This window comes from Rattus norvegicus, chromosome 1 (genome assembly GCF_021556685.1).
Source record: "Rattus norvegicus strain SHRSP/BbbUtx chromosome 1, alternate assembly SHRSP_T2T, whole genome shotgun sequence".
Lineage (NCBI taxonomy): Eukaryota > Metazoa > Chordata > Mammalia > Rodentia > Muridae > Rattus > Rattus norvegicus.
Window position 1 is genome coordinate 18,985,256 of NC_141534.1, and position 21,884 is coordinate 19,007,139.

The 21,884-nt window shown below is 38.3% G+C and overlaps 1 protein-coding gene and 1 non-coding gene across 8 annotated transcripts in view; both read left to right on the plus strand.

The window, feature by feature from the left end:
• Positions 1-21,884, plus strand: part of Lama2 (laminin subunit alpha 2) — a 647,938-nt gene that overhangs the window by 77,374 nt on the left and 548,680 nt on the right. The gene's annotated exons all lie outside the window — the stretch shown is intronic.
• Positions 10,391-10,497, plus strand: LOC120100129 (U6 spliceosomal RNA). Its single transcript, XR_015656206.1, has one exon. It is a non-coding gene; the product is annotated as a U6 spliceosomal RNA (small nuclear RNA).

Sequence of the window (21,884 nt, forward strand, 5' to 3'; positions counted from 1 at the left end):
ACTTAATCCTCAGGACCCACATTAGTAAGTAGAAAAAGAAGATCCACTTCTACAATCTCAGCATTAGGGTGGCAAAGGCACTAACCTAGGCTAATCAGCAAATTCCAGGCCATTAATAGAAAGTCTCAAAAAAAAAAAGGTGGACCCCGTTTGAGAAATGATACTCAAGGTTGACCTCTGGCTTTAAGTGTATATGCGTAGAACCAGACATACACAAAAGAGGTGAGCACCATGTTGTAGGCAAACTTCAGTCTCCTTCCATTATATCGCAACATTGCAAACATGCATGTTTTGACAAATACATCACTCAAAACAGAAACCACTTTATCAATCAAATCAGTCACCTGCATTTAAGTTTCACAAATGAGAACTGAAGGCTAAAATCCTAAAACTCCTGTCCTTATTATATACATACTTCCTCCTATAGAAGGGCAACTCTGATTACATTTAGAGAATTTGAATATGTGTCCCACAGTTTGGTTGCTCAGTAAATGAGGGTGCGTCGGTGTGAGGACTGTTTCTGTTAACAGATTTTATAAACTGGCTTGGGCTGCTTCCAGTTCTGTAGCAAGAACAATCTATCACCATAAACCTGTAACATAAACGTACAGGCTGCATTCTTGTTTCTGGAGTTGGTAAGAGGAGTCCCCCTCATGAACAATTTATACGGGAGGCTCATAAAGTGAAGCCCAGTGATATCCCAGGACTCCACAAGGAACAGCGTGCTGTTGAGACACTCTAAATCATAAGAAAAGACACCTCCAAAACACTCACGAATCTTATCTCAAATATATGTTTTTGGCAAATAGCAATTGGAAGAAGGGATTTATATATTTGAGGAGTGCCAAGCTCATCAGTGCATGAGCAAACCGAAATACTCCAGAATACATGTTTCTGAGCAGAATATTTTGATGTTGCTGTTTGACATCTGGGGCCGGGGCCACCAAGGCTAATCAGTGTGATTTCATCTTTTTCTAGTTCAAGTTGAATGAGAATGTTTGCATTTAAATGCACTGTAGCAAGCAGAAACTGTTTCTGGCTATACAGGTACAGAAACAGGTCCGAGAATAGGAGGCAGTTGGTGATGGTTTGCATATGCTTGGCCCAGGGAGTGGCACTATTAGAAGGTGTGGACTTATTGCAGGAAGTGTGACACTGTGTGGGTGGGCTTGGAGACCCTCCTCCTAGCTGCCTGAGGATGCTGTCTGTTCCTGGCTTCCTTCAGATGAAGATGTGGAACTCTCAGCTCCTCCTGCACCACGTCTGCCTGGGCGCTGCCATGCTCCCACCTTGATGATAATGGGCTGAACCTCTGAACCTGTAAGCCAGCCCCAGTTAAATGTTGCCCTTTATGAAACTTGCATTGGTCATGGTGTCTGTTCACAGCAATAAGACCCTAAGACACAGTTCTTATAACATGCTCAAAAACAAATTATCTTATTTATTTTATTATTCTAAAACAGGCAACACAGTTGTCATTTTCAACTTTTAAAATTTATTCTCATTAGTGGTTGTTTACTTGAATCACACATTTTATCCTTTTGTTAATTTTAGTGGAGGGTGGAGGAGCAACCTGAGTTTCAAAAGAAAATAAGAAAAAAAAATTAAAACAGGATTTTGAGTGTAGGTGCTTGGAAATTGCAAACAATTTTAAATGATATTATTACTTATGGCATATAAAACTTCAAACAGCTAATGTATCGTCTTTTGAGTTCCGTTTGTTTTATAATTTTCACAGATTATTCTGCAAAAAGCTGCCCAGTGTTATTCCAGAGAGAAATATTTGAGTCATACTTTTAAAATTCACATTATCATCATAATCATTATTATTATTATCATTTTGTGTGTATGTGCACATGTAAATAAACACACACACACACACACACACACACACACACACACACACACATACCCATCAGGGACAGCATGGAGAGGTGACAACTTTCATGAACCAGTCCTTTCCTTCCCCATGTGTTTTGGGGACCCAACAGAGGTCAGTAGTTCTGATGCGTGTGCTTATACCTGCCATCCTTAAATCATTCTTAATTCAATTTTCATTCTAATTTCTCGTTTTTTGAGTCTAGAATCAAAGTATTAAAATACACTAGAAAAAAAACTCCCCCCTCTCTACATGTTTTTCCCATTGGTATACCTTTGCTCTTCTAAAGATCAGCATGGAAACTGCTCTGCTTTGTGTATGTTTAAACCAATCTGAGGTGTCCTGGATATTGTTAAGTGCCAAAAGAGAATACCAATACCACACAGAAGTTTACAAGAAATGGAAGCTCCCTTTAAAGGATTCTGCCTGCAACACCAACACTGAGACCAAGGCAGCATTGCTACAGTTTTGAGGCTAGCCTGATCTGCCTTCCCTTATCCAGCCTACAATAAGAACAGAAGGACACAATAGTTTTGAGTATTTAAGTAGTTATCCAATAGAATTACATCTTTAAATCTGTGGAATTTCACCTTGACTCTGGCCTGTCTCTGAAATGCAGATTTCATTTTCTGCTAAGGAACCGTCTTAGAAATTGATCATGAATTTTAAAATGTGACGGTTTTTCAAATGTTTGCTATTCGTGTTAATTTAGAAAATAAACCCTTGCTCAAGTTGTTGGTTTTTGGAGCTAAATAACTTTTAGGAAATACATTTATTTCTGTAATTTATAATTTCTGTGAATAATTTCTTGAAATATCTTATGCTGTTATTGGTTAGTACACAGGACCTTTAACTAAAAATAAAATAAAATGGTATGTGTGGACAAAGACAAGAAACAGAAGAAAAATAATTTCAACTCCCAAGATTTCCTCGAGCCAAGCTTTAGTGTGCCAACTCTCCTTAGGGAAGGCATTGTGTGTGTGAATAACTTGAAAAACCCTTATTATTTTGATAAATGATTCTATTGTTTTATCAAGGCTAAATATTCACAAAAAGTATCTATTCATTCACGTAAACCTTTTTAAAGTGATGTAGGTTAAGAAAAAAAAGTAGGTCAGCGTGATGAGAAATGAGCTTTCTCTTTACCAAATGGTTAATTTTGTACACTTTATAAGAGCAAAGATCAGCCCAGCAAATAGGGTACTTGTAATAATGAAAATCCTCCACAGAGAAAAATGGTCTTTTTGTTTTTAATCTAGAATTGATTAATTAACTACATTGTGCACACACTGCATAGAAAACATTTCAAGGACACAATTCTTCTTTGTTATACAACCAGTGAAGGTCCAGATTTCATGGAGTGACTTATGCTGGATGAAAAAGTGCTCCCACGCTCGGTATAACTTGCTAGAGATCCTTGCTTCCGATTCTTGTGAATACAGACTAGAAACATGCCTGAGAATGAACCAGTAAAATGCATTCTTGCTGCTGTGAAACCTTAGGCATGGGCTCAGACAGAGATGACAGGCACTGCAGCACACAGCAAACATGCAGAGAAACTGTGTGCACCCAGAACTCAGAAATCTAATAGACTCACTCTTTCCACTCTTTCCAAAGCCATGGAAAATTAGTCATTCATTCAAAGAGACATGACGAAGTAGAGTTTGGAAAAGGAAGAACACAAGGAAATTATCTCTTTAACAAGGCAGCAAAGAAAGAAAATCTCAATAATGTCACCAAATGTTTATCGAATAAAATATTTGTGTGCCCAACACTGTTAGATTGTCTCTATGTGCATTGTACCAGCAGCACACGGAGGATGGCCAGCTCAAAATATACTCCTGGCCCCCTTAATGAGAGATGTGATGCTCGCCTTATATAGTGATCAGGATTTGACCAGAATGTATGCCAAACAGTACTTGATGAGTAACTTTGCCAAACACTTAAAAACTATTCTTGAATGACTTTTCTTGGGGAAATATGAACATATTTTCATCCCAGATAGGGGCACACTCACAACAGATCAGAAAAACAGTTCCACCCAAATCTAGCTTAGTGAATTAGTCAGTGAATTTACGTAGGTTGCTCAGAGGAACATGGCTGATGACAAGGCAGCTGTGTTACCTAGAACTCATCCCAACTTGGATGATAAGTAACAAAAGACATTTCTCTTTGAGTACCCTGGACTACATGAAGCTTGTGTATCATTGATTCCTATCTCAGGTATCTGTTGAATTTCATGGATTTTCCAAGGGTGGTTGTCTTCTTGAGGCTTGAGGACCCTTTTCTCCAGCACGAACTGTCCCAGCTATCAGGAAATTACTAAGTAAAGACTATCATCCCGGAAAGTGTAAAGAAAGACCTGTCAATCAAGGGTCTAAGCCTTGGATGAGCTTCAGGAGGAAGGAAATGAGGGAGAACAGTTTTGAGAACAAGTATCCCCAAGAGAGATTCCTTTATTTCCCTAGGGAAGCACAGGCTCTACCATTCAGTGGATGAATAAAGTATGAGATGTAATTTAATATCTTGGGTCATCCCCAATTTACTTGCTCTCTAAGGATCATGGAAGTCCCAGCTCTAGGTCTACATATCTCAAGGAAAACAATACCCATGTGCTTCTTTATTTGTTGAGTGAATAAGTTTGAGCTCCCACTATGTGCCAGTCATTGTTCTACACAATAGGAAAAGCAGGAAGAAACACATTAATGTTCTTAGGATTTACTCATTTTAGAGGGCCTCATAGACAGAGGAAAAGAAAAATCACATGACAGCTCAAAACTATCTGTAACTCCAGTTCTAGGATGTTCAATGCTCCCTTCTGGCCTCTTGAAGTATTGACACGGTGCATAGCTTACATGCAGGCAAAACATTTATATGCATCAAGATAAAGCTAAAAAAAAAAAAGAATATGATTGACCCAGCAGGAAAAAAGTAGTGTTAAATATATTAATTTAAATTAGGAATCTATCTCTCAAGAAAATTTATGTTTATTTGTTTATGTTTATCTTTAAGAAATAAGTATAAATTTCTAACACTCATATTTTAAAAGTGATCAGTTTTAACTATCCTAAAAACTGAGATAATATTCTTACCCAGTGTAGTGTCATAGCCATGTGTGTTATGATTTGATCACAGCAATCTGTGAACGAATGCAAATTTACAAAGATTTAAGGTAAGCACCTATGTTCAGGAGTCTTGTGCTTTCCTGACAGAACTAGATTAGGACAAGAACCTATGGCTAAAAAGGTGTTGTTTCAGTGAAAAATTCTAGTTCAAATTTAAAGCCCAACAGCATAACTTAAAATGTAAAGAGAATTTAATTACCTTTAATCATTTTCTCTGTAGAATACTGCCAGCCAATGGTAAGTGCCTAAAAGGTTTCTCTATTTAATTTTTCCAACATCTTGTGAATGCAGGTAGGAAAGATGACTTATCTAGGTCTTTATAACGGAAAGTGAATAAGTTCAAAAGTTTAATAGATTTAAGCATAACTTCATTTAGTACAAGTGTGTGTGTGTGTATTTCTTAATCAGCTTTTCTTTAAAACCTATTCCTGAATAATCACAAATACATTTCCATTACAAAAGGAAGATAGTCAATTGTTGGAAATTATGTCCAATCCTATTGTGACTTATTTATTTTAAGTACATAGGCACCTTCTTCCTAAAGGCTTTTAGGATTTGGCTTTGCATGACCATTACAAAATCATTCATTGTCCCTTGAAGTCTTGCATTAGTTGTTTTTGAAGGAAAAGGATTTTGTTGTAATGTGGGATGGGAATAACATTCAACTATGAGAATTAAAAGCAAGATATGTCACTAGTAAGAGTTGGTAGCCTTCTTTTGCATATCTCGGGGAGCCAATTTTACTTAGAATATGGCTGCTTTTATTGGTGGCCATGTGGAAAGATAGTAAAAAGAGCCAAAGCCATTTGTTTTTTTTTTTTTTGTAGCTGGCATGTGAAACCCTTTCCTTCTCTGTGACAGTCTGTCATTTGAATCAGAAGAATTTGTCTCCACAGCTCTGATAGTCGAGAAGAACCAGCTTGTCTTTATCCCCTCCTGTGCCTGATATCACTGAGACAGTGGAGACTGAAATAAGAAAAAAATATAAACAAACATACAAACAAACAAATGACCCAAACTAATCGTTATATAGTGAACACATTTTAAAAACATTCTGTTGATCATATTCACAATTAACACAACGCCTATTTTGGTCTTTCAAAACGAATCCAAGCGATGATTAGTGGCTTTAATGTTCTTAGTGTTGTCATAGGTAGAAATGGAGTAAAAAATACTTTTTTTTCAAAGATTTTATTTATTTACTGTATGTATGTGAGTACACTGTCACTGTCTTCAGACACACTGGAAGAGGGCATCAGATCTCATTATAGATGGTTGTGAGCCACCATGCGGTTGCTGGGAATTGAACTCAGGACCTCTGGAAGAGCAGTCATTGCTCTTAACCTCTGAGCCATCTCTCCAGCCCTGTAAAAAATACTTTTAACAAAGTCCATTATCTAATGATGGCTAGAGATAAGAAATATGGATTTTCATGGGGAAACACGTAAAGTGCTGTCATAGAAGACAGACACAAAAGCAATGTGCGAATGTTAAGGAGACAAAATAATGAGAACTGAATAGTCAGAGAAAGACATGGCCAATGGAGACAGGGCTTCTACTGCACTCATTGGGATTGAAGAGGGCAGAGATTAGCAGGAAGCCAGAAGTGGCTGCAGGCAGGAGGGTCTGAAATCAGAGCCTGCAGCAGGCACTTAGGATACATGATTAGTAGAGACTGCTTTCTCTGACCATGTGAGGAAAAGAGCAAAAGGTATGGGAGAAAGTGGGCCTTGGTGTGACTTCGATAAGAGTCAAGCAACATTCAGGGTGTGGATCTGGAAAGTCTTTTCTCCTTAGTTAGTTACTGGCTATAACCAAAGAGTGGATCAAGGTCAGTAGGTGATTCAAGGTAAGGATGGTGTCATTCACAACGGCCCGGCTCTGCAATGAGTCAGCGATAAACCACTGGCAGCCAAGTCCTGCTAATGGTCAGAAAAAGAAACTTGGGTCTAGAGAAAGACTCTGGAGAAGGCACTAGCAGAATTTAAGTAGAGGAGACATGGGTTACTCCACAGAAGTCTATAGCATGTGACAGTAGTCCAGCTCAACAGAAATACTTGTTGCGCATGGGTTATGACTTCCAATTGGAATTATTTCTTTAACCAGTGAGACACTTTGCCCATTAACAGCACTGGATTTTGAGATAGAAAGAGCTACCCTTAACCATGGCTTTGTCTTTTGCTGCCCGAGTAGCATTGTCATGTTCATTACTGGACCATTGTGATCCTCTGGTACGCATCTGTTGTAGATTATAATGATCAGTGCTGCTAGACTGTGAATGTTATACGCATAACGTTGGAGAATTCAACACTGTGCATGGTGAACAATAACTTTTCTTTGGATGGTATGTATTAGTTTATTCCAAAGCTTTTATGTTCTCTGTGAGACCTTCAGTGGCGTTGGTGAGTTCTGAGGATCAGACTTTGGACTTAGGGTCTAGGAGGCAGCCACCTTGGCATTTGTATGTGTATGTTCTTGGCCTGGAGACCTCCTCACGGTTTGTCTCTTTACAACTCTATGATTGATTCCTCATGGATAAGAAATTCTTAATTAGAAATAATGAAGCATTAGAGAGGATAGATTACAGAAATCTTAGAGGCCCAGAAAATATATGGCAAGGAAAAGTCATTTTATTGAAGTGATGTTGTAATGCCTTAAGGATAATCCTAAGTGGTCTCTATGTCTCAGAAAATGCTTTTCCCACTGTTCTTTGAAAACGTACCAATGGCCTCTTAGCTATGCTGCTGTTGTGTTTTTGTCTAAATATTCTTTCACTGCTGACATAGAAATTCTTAACTAAATAACAAATGAGTTTATTGAAAAATATACAGAAAATTACAAGTTGATCACCATATCTCAAATGTAAGACAGTGCACTAGCAAGTTATTATATGGAAATAAGAAAGAAAAAAAGGCTTTTTAGCATTGGTGACTCCACAGAGTTACCCTAGTAGCTGAAGCCATTGCTACAGGAAATGGTGCTGAATCAAAGCCATCTAATGTGCTCCAGACTTTTTACTACTTTGGCGCCAGTGCTAACGAGCTGAAAACAGAAGATCTCACTGCAGAGTGGGACTCTGATTTCTGTATGGTGTGATAGTCCTGCCTCTGGGTTTGGCTCAAAGACACAGCCACGTGCAGGAAAGGATACTGATAAAAATGAAACTTGACATGCCTCAAATTTTTTTCTTCTGCCCGGATCACATTATAAACACTCAAAAGGAATGAGGACAGGACGTTACTTAAAAGAAAACATACAAGCAATAAACCAGAAGCATTATTAAAACTTCACTGTTCTTTCTGCTTTAGGCATTATTTTATTCACAATAGCTTTAGAAGCTTCGCTGGTGTGATGCAGAGACAGCTCGGCAGTTAAAAATACATGATGCTTCTGTAAAGGGCCATGTTCAGCACCCATAGTTGGGTGACTCAAAACTGCCTGTAACTCTGGCTTCATCGATCAGTGGTATAGCTCATTCAAGACACAGTCTGGAAATATATTTGTAATATATATAACTATATAATTACCTAGCTATATGGACTAAGAGTCTCTTGTTCTCAGCCATTACTCCTTATAAATTTTCTTGGTTTTTTTTTTTTTTTGTGGGAATTTGAAGACAAAGGATGGGAAAATATGGAGGCAGACAAAGGAAGAGGGTTTTAGTCTCTCAGTGGGGGCAATGAAGAGCTGAAAGTTAATGTTACGGAGACAAGGGCACAAATCTTTCTTGTGCCAATGAGTAGATGATTAAGGCTATCTACCTTGGGAATGGATAGAGTGACTTCTTTTCAGTGACAATGTCACTAAGCATAGGGAATCCTGGCACAAATGCTGACCAGTGTTTCAAATGAAGTTATCTTCTTTAAATGCTTTTTAAAGCTTTTTGGCATTGAAAGAGACCTACTATACCATGTAAAATTCCTACTCTGTCACTTACTAATTAATCTATCAAAGTAAGGAATCAGGCACGAGTGTGCTCTACATAGGATCTTAGTTGGTCTTTTGTATCATCTTGGATTACTCTCTACCTGCTTTATCAAACACAGGTATGACCATGAGGACAAAATATATCTCTGCATCCTACCAAAAGAGTGGCTTGAAATTACAGAGCACTTGCTGGTATTTTTCTAATGTTGACTTTCCACCAAAAGCATTGTGACTTGTGAGATCAGTCAAGAAGATTGACCTAACTCTCAAGTTCAAAAACGAATGTGCCTTTGCTGTCAGTATGCCAAAGGCTAGCAAAACCTATAGGGTTATATGGTGCTACCTTGTGAAAAAAACTTTCAAAATGGGGGCCAGGGAGACAGATCAGCACTTGATATCATTGGCTGCTCTTGCAGAGGATCTGAGTTTGATTCCCAGCACTCATATTACGTGGTTCACAACTGACCTTAGTTCTAGCTGTAGGAGACTTGACATCTTCTTGAAGCTTCTCAAGCAACCTACACGCATTGGCTCATACAATCATGTGCACGTATATAGACATAAATAAAAATTTGCAAAGTAGAAGCAAAAAGTGTGAATAGGCTATACAGTTACATCCTGTTTAGGTTGAAATTCATTTAATCCTGTCAGATGATGGAATGGAAAGTGCCTATGCAGTTTCAGATACCCTTTGCAGGAGATTTCCTGGACTAACAACTCACATTTTTTTCTAATAATGGATCGATAGTAGTAATGCTAGTCAGAGTTTGAACAGTGTGCCCTAAACTTCTACTGGTATTTGCAATACATTTTTAGTCACTCTGGTGATATACAATTTTGATCTAGTCACTGTGGAAAAAAAAATCAAACCGGTCGTGTATCTTCTTTAGGACACAGTTGAATGAGAAAATGTTTGAAAGCAAGGTAAATGACATATGATGAAATAAGTACAACAAATTTTTACTTACTGATGCTGTAGGATGAGAGGGCAGATGATTAGTTAAATCTTAGATGATGTCTCAGGGTTTTACTACTGTTCACAGACACCATGACCAATGCAACTCCTATAAGGACAACATTTAATTGGGTTGGCTTATAGGTTCAGAGGTTCAATCCATTATCATCAAGGTAAGAGCACAGCAGTAGCCAGGCAGGCCTGGTGCAGTAGAAGCTAAGAGTTCTACCTCTTCCTCTGAAGGCTGCTAGGAGAAGACTGGCTCTCAGGCAGCTAGGATGAGGGTCTTACAGCCCACTTACATGACACACCTGCCGACAAGACCACACCTCCTAATAGTGCCACTCCCGGGGCCAAGCATATATAAACAGTCACAGATGAGTTAAGGGAGTTTTCCTGAAGAAAGATGTACTAGTCTGAAAATGTTAGAACAAGCAAGAGAAGTTCAGAGAAACAGAATTTAGAGTTGAGTAAAGTGTGGAGAGTATATAAAACTTCCAGAGAGTGCTCGATTCAGCAGCACATATACTAAAATTGGAACGATACAGAGAAGATTAGCATGGCCCCTGCACAAGGATGACATGCAAATTCGTAAAGTGTTCCATATTTTTGTATGCACTCATTGATAAGTGGCTATTAGCCCAAATGCTTGAATTACCCTAGATGCACAGAACACATGAAACTCAAGAGGGATGACCAAAATGTGAATGCTTCACTCCTTCTTTAAAAGGGGAACAAGAAAACCCTTAGCAGGGAATAGGGAGGCAAAGTTTAGAACAGAGGCAGAAGGAACACCCATTCAGAGCCTGCCCCACATGTGACTGATACATATACAGCCACCAAACTAGATAAGATGGATGAAGCAAAGAAGTGCAGGCAAACAGGAACCAGATATAGATCTCTCCTGAGAGACACAGCCAGAATACAGCAAATACAGAGGCAAATGCCAGCAGCAAACCACTGAACTGAGAATAGGACCCCCGTTGAAGGAATCAGAGAAAGGTCTGGAAGAGCTTGAAGGGGCTCGAGACCTCATATGAACAACAATGCCAAGCAACCAGAGCTTCCAGGGACTAAGCCACTACCCAAAGACTATACATGGACTGACCCTGGACTCCAACCTCATAGGTAGCAATGAATAGCCTAGTAAGAGCACCAGTGGAAGGGGAAGCTCTTGGTCCTACCAAGACTGAACCCCCAGTGAATGTGATTGTTTGGGGGAGGGTGGTAATGGGGGTAGGATGGGGAGGGGAAGCCCATATAGAAGGGGAGGGGAAGGGGTTAGGGGGATGTTGGCCTGGAAACCGGGAAGAGGAATAATAATTGAAATGTAGATAAGAAATACTCAAGTTAATAAAGAAAAAATGTCCAGAGAATTAATATAGCATAGATTATGACAAGAACCCAACCAAGCAGACATGTTTATTACTATTTTTTACTATCTATTTATTACTAATTGCTGAAAGAGGGTTGGAATATTCAACCCTCTACAGAGTATGTAGAGAATAAGGGATCTAGAAGAGGAAGCGAATGTCAAAAGTAAAGATTATGAGGAGGCAAAGTCATGGATTGCATTGTGAGCTTTGCTAGAGATTTCTGACTGCAGGCTGGAAATGAGCTGGGCGGACCACAGAGTCAAAGTCTATTAAAAGTCTACTGAAATGGGACTGGACAGGTGGCTCTGTGGTTAAGACAAGGGCTGTTCTTACAAAGGGTCTGAGTTTGCTTCTCAACATCTATTTTAGGAGGTTTGCAATCACCAGTAATTCCAGCTCCTGGGTCCTGTGTGGGGACCAGACACCTCTGGTCTCTACAGGTACCTGAACATATATGTACATATTCACTCACAGACACATACTTATAAAAGTCATTTCCTTCATTATTTTGAGATTATAATATCATTATATCATTTCCCCTTCCCTTTTCACCCTCCAAAGCTCTCTACATACACCTTGCCCTCTTTCAAATTTATGGCCTTGTAATTGAATTTCTAAACACGAAACCACAACCTGCTCAGGATATACAATGTTACTTGTATGTATATATTTTTCCTGATTGACTATTTGGTATTAAATAATCAATTAGTGTCCCTTCTGTAAGAAAGATTTCTACTCTCAGCATTCCTCAGTTGCCTACTTTTGTTTGTTTGTTTTGCGCGCGTGTATGTGTGTGTGTGTGTGTGTGTGTGTGTGTGTGTGTGTGTGTGTGTGTAGAGTTGAGACATATGGTCTTTCTCTGAACTTCCTTCTCTGGCATATCTCTCCTTGATATCCTTATTCAGCTTATGTTTAGCCAGTCATGTTGGCAAGGCTATATGGGGGTAGCCTCTGATATTCCTAGGAATCTCACAGCAAGCTCCTTGTTCACTAGATTCTTACACTTTTCCCACCATCTCTTCTATAATGTTCTGTGCCTCAAGTGCAGGATCATCTTACATGTTGTTGATGTATCAATTGGAACTAAACATAAGCTTCACAATTCTGCATTTTGATTGGAGGTGGTCTCTTGTAATGGTTGCAAAAAGACCTTTCTTTAATAAGGGGTAAGGACTATACTTACCAGATATTTAGACTGTAGTTAGAGATATTGGTGGTTATGTAAGGTAGCAATGTGTGTTCTCCTCTAAGACCCATGGCTTTCCTAGCCCTGGGTAGTTGAAGAGGTTTCCAATACCAGGCATGATTTCTTCCAGTTGAGTAGGTTGTGAGTCCAATTAGAGAGCTGTTGGCCACTATCACCTACGTGTGTCACTACAGCACCTATAAAGGCTATCAAGGTGTGATGATAGTTGTTGTGGATCATAGACAAGTTAGCTAGGTAGGGCTATTGGGTGCTTCTCTGCTTTGGAAATGTTCATGACACCTTCTGTTACCATGAATGCTGGTCCTCAGTGAGGAAGCTTTCAGGTCAGATTCAGTTCAGGTGCCTCTGAGTCCTATGCCAGAAAAATTATTTTAAAAAAATTAAATTTTAAATAATTAAAAAGATAGAATCTGCTTGAGTAATTGAAGGAATTTTCAAGTCTTAAAATAGGATGCTTGCTGAGGGGATGGACTATGGAAATAAACCAACTGATTGTTGCAGCGTTTCTATTCTATAGGACATAGTAATTGGTTACATATAGAGTATATGGTAGAAGAAGGGGCATGATGGAACACACAGATTAATGTGGTTGAAGGAAAATCAAGTTTTAAAAGGAAATGAGAATTGCTAGTTTAATTTAGTTTCTAATTTCTCGTACTTCATAAGCATCCAGTTCCAGGTCAGTGTTAAGAGTCAGACCATAGTAGAGTTGGCCTTCACAGAACTGACTACAGTACTTTAGTGTACAAGGTTCACTGGTTTCCAGAATCTCCACGGCTACTGCTAGTGCAGGCTTCCAGAGTCCAGGGCCTGAGCTTGGTACATGAGAAAAGCAAAAGCCTGGGAGAAGAGAAACTTGCCCCAGCATGTACTCTGTGCTTACAGTTTTCTCTTTAAGAAAAGCATGAACATAGAAACAAAAAAAGAATCTCTTGTTTTTCAGACTAGCTTTAATACAGTGTCTTGTTAACAAACAGTGCAATGTGAAGAATGTTAGTGTCCAAGGTGAACTGACTCTCGGGATCTTCAAATCTCTGTCATTTTAGTGCAAATGAATCCAAACAAGTTATGTGAGGCATAGGTTCCTGTTCCGTGTACAGGAGACTTTGCAAATGTAGAAAATACTGTCACCCAAGTACAGAAGCCCTGGACAAGATCTGGTCTAAGGTTCCTTTCCCTTCCAAAGTGAGGCTCTTTGTATCACAGAACAGACCCATCATTTGCTACAAAATAGTTGTCAAAAACATATTTGATTTTGCTTTATCTTTGAATTTGCTTATAGTCTCTGTTCTCTTTAATCTTTACGGATGAAATGTTTGTTCTTATTAAGTGATAGTTGTCAGAGATCAAAAACATATTTATAAAAGGCACATAGTAAATACTGCAGATAATTTAAGGTCTGTGTTATGATTCAGCCACAGTGTTGCAAGGAGGAGACAGCTATGTACTACACTTATGAAAATGAATGTGACTATGTTTCAATAAAACTTTATTGGTGAAATAAGTGACAGATAGCACCTTGTATATTCCCTGGTTAAGTAAAATTTAAAGTTATTGTCCTATTTCCAAATGCTTCCACAGTACTAATATGAATATACTTAGACGGCTGTCATCATGAATACTCAGCAAGCATCAATGAAATTTATACATTGAAAATTAGGTTAAGAAAAAAAATGAAGTCCTTTGATTTCCCTTTGATGGATTGTCACAAAAAGAGAGCAGCAGCCTGGATCATGTACCAAGAGGAATAACATGAAAGAAAAAAGAAATGCCAGAAATTGGATACTAGAGGGAATGGAAGCTAAGAAAAATGTTTGAAAGGATTCTTGAAAAGCAAGGATCACTAGGGACGTGAACCTGCTCAAAAGATGCAGTTAAGCGCCTCTTGCAAGAACAAACGATCTTCTGAGGCTCCACTCAAGTTCCTCTGATTCATAGCACCCACCGTCTCTGTAGACAAAGGGTTCTGCCCATGAGCAGCATGAGTTTAGTGCTTAAGCTGGAAAGAATGATGAGCTAGCATCAAAGTATGCGGATGAACTCAGGGGAAGCCAAAAAGACTTCAATCACACCACTAATTTCTTTTGATTTTAGTTTCAAATTATCTATTTAATGTGTTTGTATCTGTGTGAATGATGCGTGTTTGGGAGCATGGGTGACGGTCTGAGGGCATGTTGCAGGAGTTGGTTCTCTCTTTTTACCATGTGGGTCCTAAAGTTTGAATCTAGGTTACCAAGCTTAGTGGTGAGCACTCTTCCCCATCAAGCCATTTTGCTGGCTCCTGGCACTCATTTACCTGAATAATTCCATAGAAATGTTTTATGGTATGGTAATTTTTCTCTTGACATGCCAACTGTAAAATTCTTTGTCAAACGTCACTTGGTGATTTAAAAGTTTTGAGATTAGAATGCTGAACACAAAGGAAGAAAATATTATACTAAGGATGGGCTATGCCACCTCTCAGGATTTTAGAAGCCACCACCAACCAGCACATTTGCCCCTCACAGTACATCCTCGGGGGTGTCAGCAGGCATCTATTAGTGGCAGTCACTGATATTACCAAATGGTTGGAGCAGTCACGTTTCGCCAGTACTGGTGGTCATAATAGATGAAAGGCACAGGTAGGAAGTTAAATGCTTGTCTTTGGAGTTAGTTGCCCCACTCCCTCATATTCAAGGATATTCAAGGGCTGGACAAGCTACCATCTATGTGTCTAAAAGTAAAGAGTAAAAAGTCCCAGGAGGTACAACTCAGACTTTTGCTACTTGTGTGTAGTGTTATTTTACTGATCGATTAGAAATTCTTCTTTCCTCATGGTGAAGTGAGATTATTATGTTTTGTTCAGAGTATCCTCAGTCATGTATAAAACAGTGTCTTACACAATGAGAACCACCATGTATTTGTATTTGTTCAGGATGTGACATTCTCTCTCTCTCTCTCTCTCTCTCTCTCTCTCTCTCCTCCTCCTCCTCCTCCTCTCTCTCTCCTCCTCCTCCTCTCTCTCTCCTCCTCCTCCTCCTCCTCATCTCTCTCTCCTCCTCCTCTCTCTCCTCCTCCTCCTCCTCCTCCTCCTCCTCTTCCTCCCCCCCCTCTCTCTGAGGTAAGATCACGTGAGATAAAGTGCCATGTCATATTCCTGAGGTCTTCAGGAATAGAGTTTCTCTTTGTTATTCTTGAAGAAGATGGACTAGAAGTTAGATGGAGATGAACATTTGTTTTGCTGCACATTATCCACCTTAGCCCTAGAGACCGCAGAGATGTGTTACCAGTACCTCGGGGCTTTACTGTACTCGTTTACACTAGTCAAGATAGTCTTGATAAAATAAACAAACCCACACATCTTGGCTGCTTCAAACAACAGAGTTTGTCTCATTTTAGTTCACTCTGTAACACAGTTATCAGGGATGTGGAGAAAGCAGCACTGTTCTACAGGCCAGACATGACCAAAGTCATGCTGTACTCTCTGGCAAAGTGGTGATCACCTTGACGGAGGCAGACAGGTAAAGGTCCAACTCTACTCTTCATGCCTTGACATGGAAAGTGATCAATACCACCCTATGTATAGCTTATTATATAGAACAAATTGCACGTTCTTACATTCACTAATCAAAATATCATGGATGGATAACAACAGTGTTTCCTAATATTAAATATGACACTACAGAAGGAAAAAATTGTATTGTTCTTCTACACCAAAATCTCTCTCTCTCTCTCTCTCTCTCTCTCTCTCTCTCTCTCTCTCACACACACACACACACACACACACACACACACACACACACACACACACACTAATAATGGATGTACATTTTAAAATATTTTCCTTTTTCTAATAAAAAGATGCCCATCTGAATGGAACTTTTGAAATGACAGTAAACTCTGAGTATGGACAGTTTGAATAAAAGATCATTGACTTTAGGACTAGCACACCAATTGCAGTTTGCAGACTAGTTAGACTACAGTTTTTACTTTATATATGTTAATATCCACCGAGAGCAAAGGAATAAATCGAGAGTTTCTCTTAGGGATTTAATTTTTGTGTGTGAAATAACACTGTCAATTTTTTTGTTTGTAGATGAGTTCTCATGGAATATTGGGTCATATTAGGTTAGGGTTAGGAAACGAATGTTTATTGAGCTGTCCACATATCTGACAAAGGAAATTCACATCTATAAATAAACAAGCTTATTTTAAGACTTTTTATATAAAAAGATTTCTACCAGCTGACATATCATGACCATTGACTAATGTTTCCCCCACTTCTGCTTAGTAAACGTGTGTCTGTTTTCTTTCTCTCTTTCTCTCTCTCTCTCTCTCTTTCTTTCTTTCTTCCTTCCTTCCTTCCTTCTTTCTTTCTTCCTTCCTTACTTTTTTCTTTCTTTCTTTCCTTAGCAAATCACAGTGGATATTATAAATTTTTTCCTTGGTTCTTATGAATTCCTTTCGAATTCCTTTAGCTCTTGCTCTCTTCTCATGCCCTTCCCCTCTACCCCTCTTCCCCTTTGTCCCTTCTCTCCCCATTCCCCTCCCCCTTCCCTCCACGTGTTCATGGCTGGCCTTTACTCCTCTCCTCTTCTACTCTTCTCTCATTAAACCTTTCCACAAGGGAAAAAATTCCTTTCGACAATAAAAGCAGATTTTTTTCATTCATGTATATATCTCATGATGTGTTTCAGTCGATATAAATGTCATGAAAAAAAGATCTAGAATACTAATCCACAAAAGGTTTACTTTAAATTTATGTAACACCCCTGTGTGATAGTATTTCAATAGTTTCAATATTCATTTTCAGGACTTCAGTGGTAATTGTTGCCAAAAACCAAGTGTACTGAAACTAAAATGGTGTTTTCTTCTTTAATTTTTGACATGGAAAAGGTTAGTGCCCTGATCAGTTAGTTCACTGTGATATGACTCTTCTGCTGCTTTGTTCTTCCCACCACAGTTGACGGACACCAATGAAACCATAAGACAAAAGAAATCATTTTTCCCTTTATCCCCTCAAATATTTGGTTATGGAAAAAAATTCTACAGGAAAAAAATTCACCTTTCTCCACCCACAGCACAGTCTGTCCTTCCAGTCGAATTGCTCACACAGAGTAGCTCATTTTACTTGTTTGAAGCCATTAAGCACCAACCATGGTAGTATCAACCACGTCTTCTTTATTGTTACTCTAAAATAAATTTGTGGGGAAATAATAAAATCTATCTTTTCTTTCCTGTTCCTTAGAAATTTGAACTTTTGACATACTGTCACCTTTTCTTAACAAATGATAAATGTTGCATGACATGATCTGTCCTAACTCCCATTCTTCCTTTACAAATGCTAGCATAAGACTGTTGCTTTTATTTCCATTACAATCACTATGGTGTATACACATACTGTATCTGAAACTTGGGTGTTATGTATCTGTGATATTTGCTTTCTTGTTTTCTAATTTCAGAAATGTGGTGAGGCCTTTCTAATTAATTCTTATATATTTACTTAAAAATTGCTGATGTGCATGACCACCAAAAATTTAATTTTAGATAAATATGCCAAAAGATAGACTGCTATGTAAATTACTTTTCTCAATTCTTTCAGTTAAACTGACATATCATTGGTGCTCTTATTAATAAAATTAAAGACTTTTTTCCCTTGGACTTTGATATTCTAGAACTGAACTGCTAGGGACTTCCTGTTTTTCTAAAGAAATGAGCCTTAATACCCAGAAGCTTGGGGAGATGGGAACATTCTAGATATATGGGTAGGTGGGAGGTTATTAGGTTAGTATTTACTTTACAGAATTACAGGAGAGAAAGGAAGATGGGGCAATGCCATGGGAGACAGATTAGGCTTCATCTTCTAGATGGAATTTCACTAATGGGCTCTAACAGGGTACCATCTCCGTCAGTGACTCATTTTAGAGAATGAGTTTGTGAAAGATACTTTGGAAGTTAAGGAATTAGGGAGGGGAAGATATGGAACAGAAATCAATTTAGAAAACTACTGCTGTAGACCAGACAAAAAATGCTAATGGTCTGAAGTGAGCAGAAAGAACTTGCAGCAAAGGAAAATTGACTGTAATTACAATGTACCTGATAAATTGTATTTCAGTGATTTGAATTAGTTTGTGAACACAATATAAATGTTAATGATATTTCTTTAACATATACCATTAATACTATTATTTTCTTCACTAAACTTAAAATTTAAGTAATCAGACCCCATTAAGCATTGCCCAATGTTTTCCATTGTATCTCCAGCCTAGTAAATAATGAATAAACACAGTGGTTACCTGGACAACAGTACCTGTACTTGGTAGTGTGGAAATTTCTTACAAATTCAACTCTTTTTATTCCAGTCTTCAGTCACTCACACTTTCCCATGTCCTGTATAGAATTCAGAAACCACATCCTTTTATTTATCTCCTGCTGTGATGCTGATACAATTGAGAAGTGCTAGCAAATCCCTTCTGTAACCCAATGTGATCTTTGGTTGCTTATGCCCTGTTCCTGTTCTTGCTGTGTGAGAGCTCCTATGTAAAGCTCATTTGACTAAGACCTCCCCATTATGGGCAGTGTTGGAGGAATGACCTTCCTCTCGAATGACTCATTCATACCCCTCAAAGAGGAAGGTCAGTAGTGACAAGCATCCAGCTTAGATGCCTTACTCCCTTCTCTAGACACCCAGATGTGTTATTTAAAACATTGTAGGCTTTCAACTTCCTCTTAAGAAAATATTCTGTGAGGAATAAGCTTTCTTTGTATAGGTGAGAATTTGAGGAAATTTGCTTTGTTTGTTCTTGAAACCATTAAGGAAGTATTCCTAAGCAATAGCATTATTTCCCCCTAATTCCCACTGTTGCTGATAGCCCCTTAGACAGTCCCAAATACAGCATAGTTAAATTTCTTATCTTCCGTGGAGTGCATGTGTACACCTCAGGGTAGAAAATAAAGACTCATGACTGTTTTGTACATTGTTACAAAATGATCATTGTCTTTGTATTTGGTATAGAACTAAAAAAAAAAGGAGTTATTGGACTGAAGATATGCATTTTTCCTGCATTCTATATCAGTTCCAAGTCTTTCTGCATAGAGCACATCATGCATCATGTTTCTACGCATCATGTTTCATAATCTCCTTTCTTAGTTTTCCTCATTCCTGCTAGGTTTATGCCTATGATATATGTGGTCTTGCGTATGAAATGGGTTTCTGTGAAGAAAAGTGGGTCATATGGTTGTCTGTGCAGATTGGGGGTAAAAAAAATCAATAGCTTCCTGGCTCTTTTGAAGGGTGCTGTTTTAAAATAAGGATTAGTCAAGGTTAACAGTTCTGTTACCAGGCTGGATACTGCAAGATACCATGAAATTTGAAACTATTCGGTGCTCATGGCAAAATTCTGGGCTTTTGATGTTGGGACAGGAGCAGACATTTCATTGGAAAGTGAGGGGAAAAAATAGAGATTAAAATGTTGGAAGATTGGGAGGGTGAGAAAGACTGACTTTAATAAAAATTTCTTTGCACCTTCAAGATGTAGAAAAAGCAATGAAGAAATAAGAGCATTGCCAAGCTGAATGGAGTATCAGTGGACTGCCTACTTTAAAAATCTGATATCCTAAGGTTTCAGACATTTTGTTATAGAAATGTTAGCAATAAAGAGTGGAGGATAGCATGTGAAGAGACTTCAGCCTGCTTCATGATGGCGGTGGTTGGCAAACATCATTGCTACCTTTTCTGATTTCTCCCTGCTCTGCCTGGCTTTTTTAAAATCAATGATACCATGTCCTATAATCTGTAATCTGCATATCTTTAGTAATGCAGCTTTAAAAATCAACAGTTCTATAAAATTCAGCATTAATTATTTCCTATCTTCAAATAGCCACTGTTGAGCCTTAGAAAATGTTTGTTATTGTTGTTGTTGTTGTTGTTTTGGCTGGGATACTTACAGAAAGAAAAGCCTTTAATCATTAACTGTTTCCCACCAGGTAGATTTTTTTCACAGTGAAACATTTATTTGGCTGCTTTGGATAGAAAAATTTACAATGATTATTTTGGGGGTATCTCGGTGAAATCATGGGTTTTCAAAGTATGAGATGTGTTTCGATCTACTGTGGCTAATACCTCCTTCCTGCCTAAATGGACCTCTCTTTGGCTAGGGGAGATTCCCTATTATGTATTCATAGACCACTCAAGCCAACCATCCCATCACTATTTCCATGCTTTTTAGTATATATGGAGATGATGTTAAATGATCCTATATATTTCCTCCCATCATCTTAGAGTAATATCACTAAGGAGCATGAAACATAGCATTGTACAGAAGACTTCCATCTAGTCTGCAGGGGTTGTCAGCATTACTGTATTGTTAGTTGGCCAAAGAATCAAAATACACCATGAGTTCATTCTGAAATATTCATTTGGGGATTTAGGGTGGATGTTTTTGCATTTATTTACATTTTGTATAAATGATGCTTTTCCTCTTTCATTAAAAATTTTCATGCCTGATGATTCATTTCTTCTACCAGCTTGGGTGTCTGTATATGTAACTTCAGAAGAATAATGCCAACAGTATCTTATGTGTAATTTCATAAGAATAATGCTATTGTAGTCTACACAAAAGCTACTGAGATAACTCTCCTGATAGTTGTTTTGTGTGTGTATGTGTTTTTTTTAAAGATTTGTGTTCCTTTAACTTTTGTGTATGTATACATGTTGGTATTTGAGTTTTGTACACTTGAGTATAAATATCTGCAAAGGCCAGAAGAGGGTTTGGATCCCTGAAGCTGCACTTACACATGATTATAAACCACTCAACCTGGGTACTAAAAATTAAATTTGGGTGCGTTGCAAGAGCAACAAGCTTTACTAACTTTAGAACTATCTGTCTATTTCCTTAGGACATCCTAAACATTACCCAATAAAAAAATAAAAAAGAACACCAAACATTGTATAACCAAGGCACAAACTTTATCCATAGCTAGATTTATTTTACATTTTTAATTTTGGTTCTTATTTGATATAAAATTTTGCTTCCAGAGCTAAGGCCGTCCCGCAACCCTCCAGACCCAAATCCTGCCTGGAGAGAGCTGGTCTCCCAGGAGTGCTCTCACTCCTAAAGTCACAGGCTTATAGGCCTACAGGAGAGACAAGCTCCATTCAGAGACAACAAGACAAATGAGCATAAGAGATAACCAGATGACAAGAGGCAAGCACAGAAACCTAAACAACAGAACCAAAGACTACTTGGCATCATCAAAACCCAGTTCTCCAACCACAGCAAGTTCTGGATACCCCAACACACCAGAAAAACAAGACTTGGATTTAAAAATCACATCTCATGATGATGATAGAGAACTTTAAGAAGGACATACATAACTCCCTTAAAGAAATACAGAACAAAAGGAATAAACAAGTAGAAGCCCTTAAGAGGGAAAC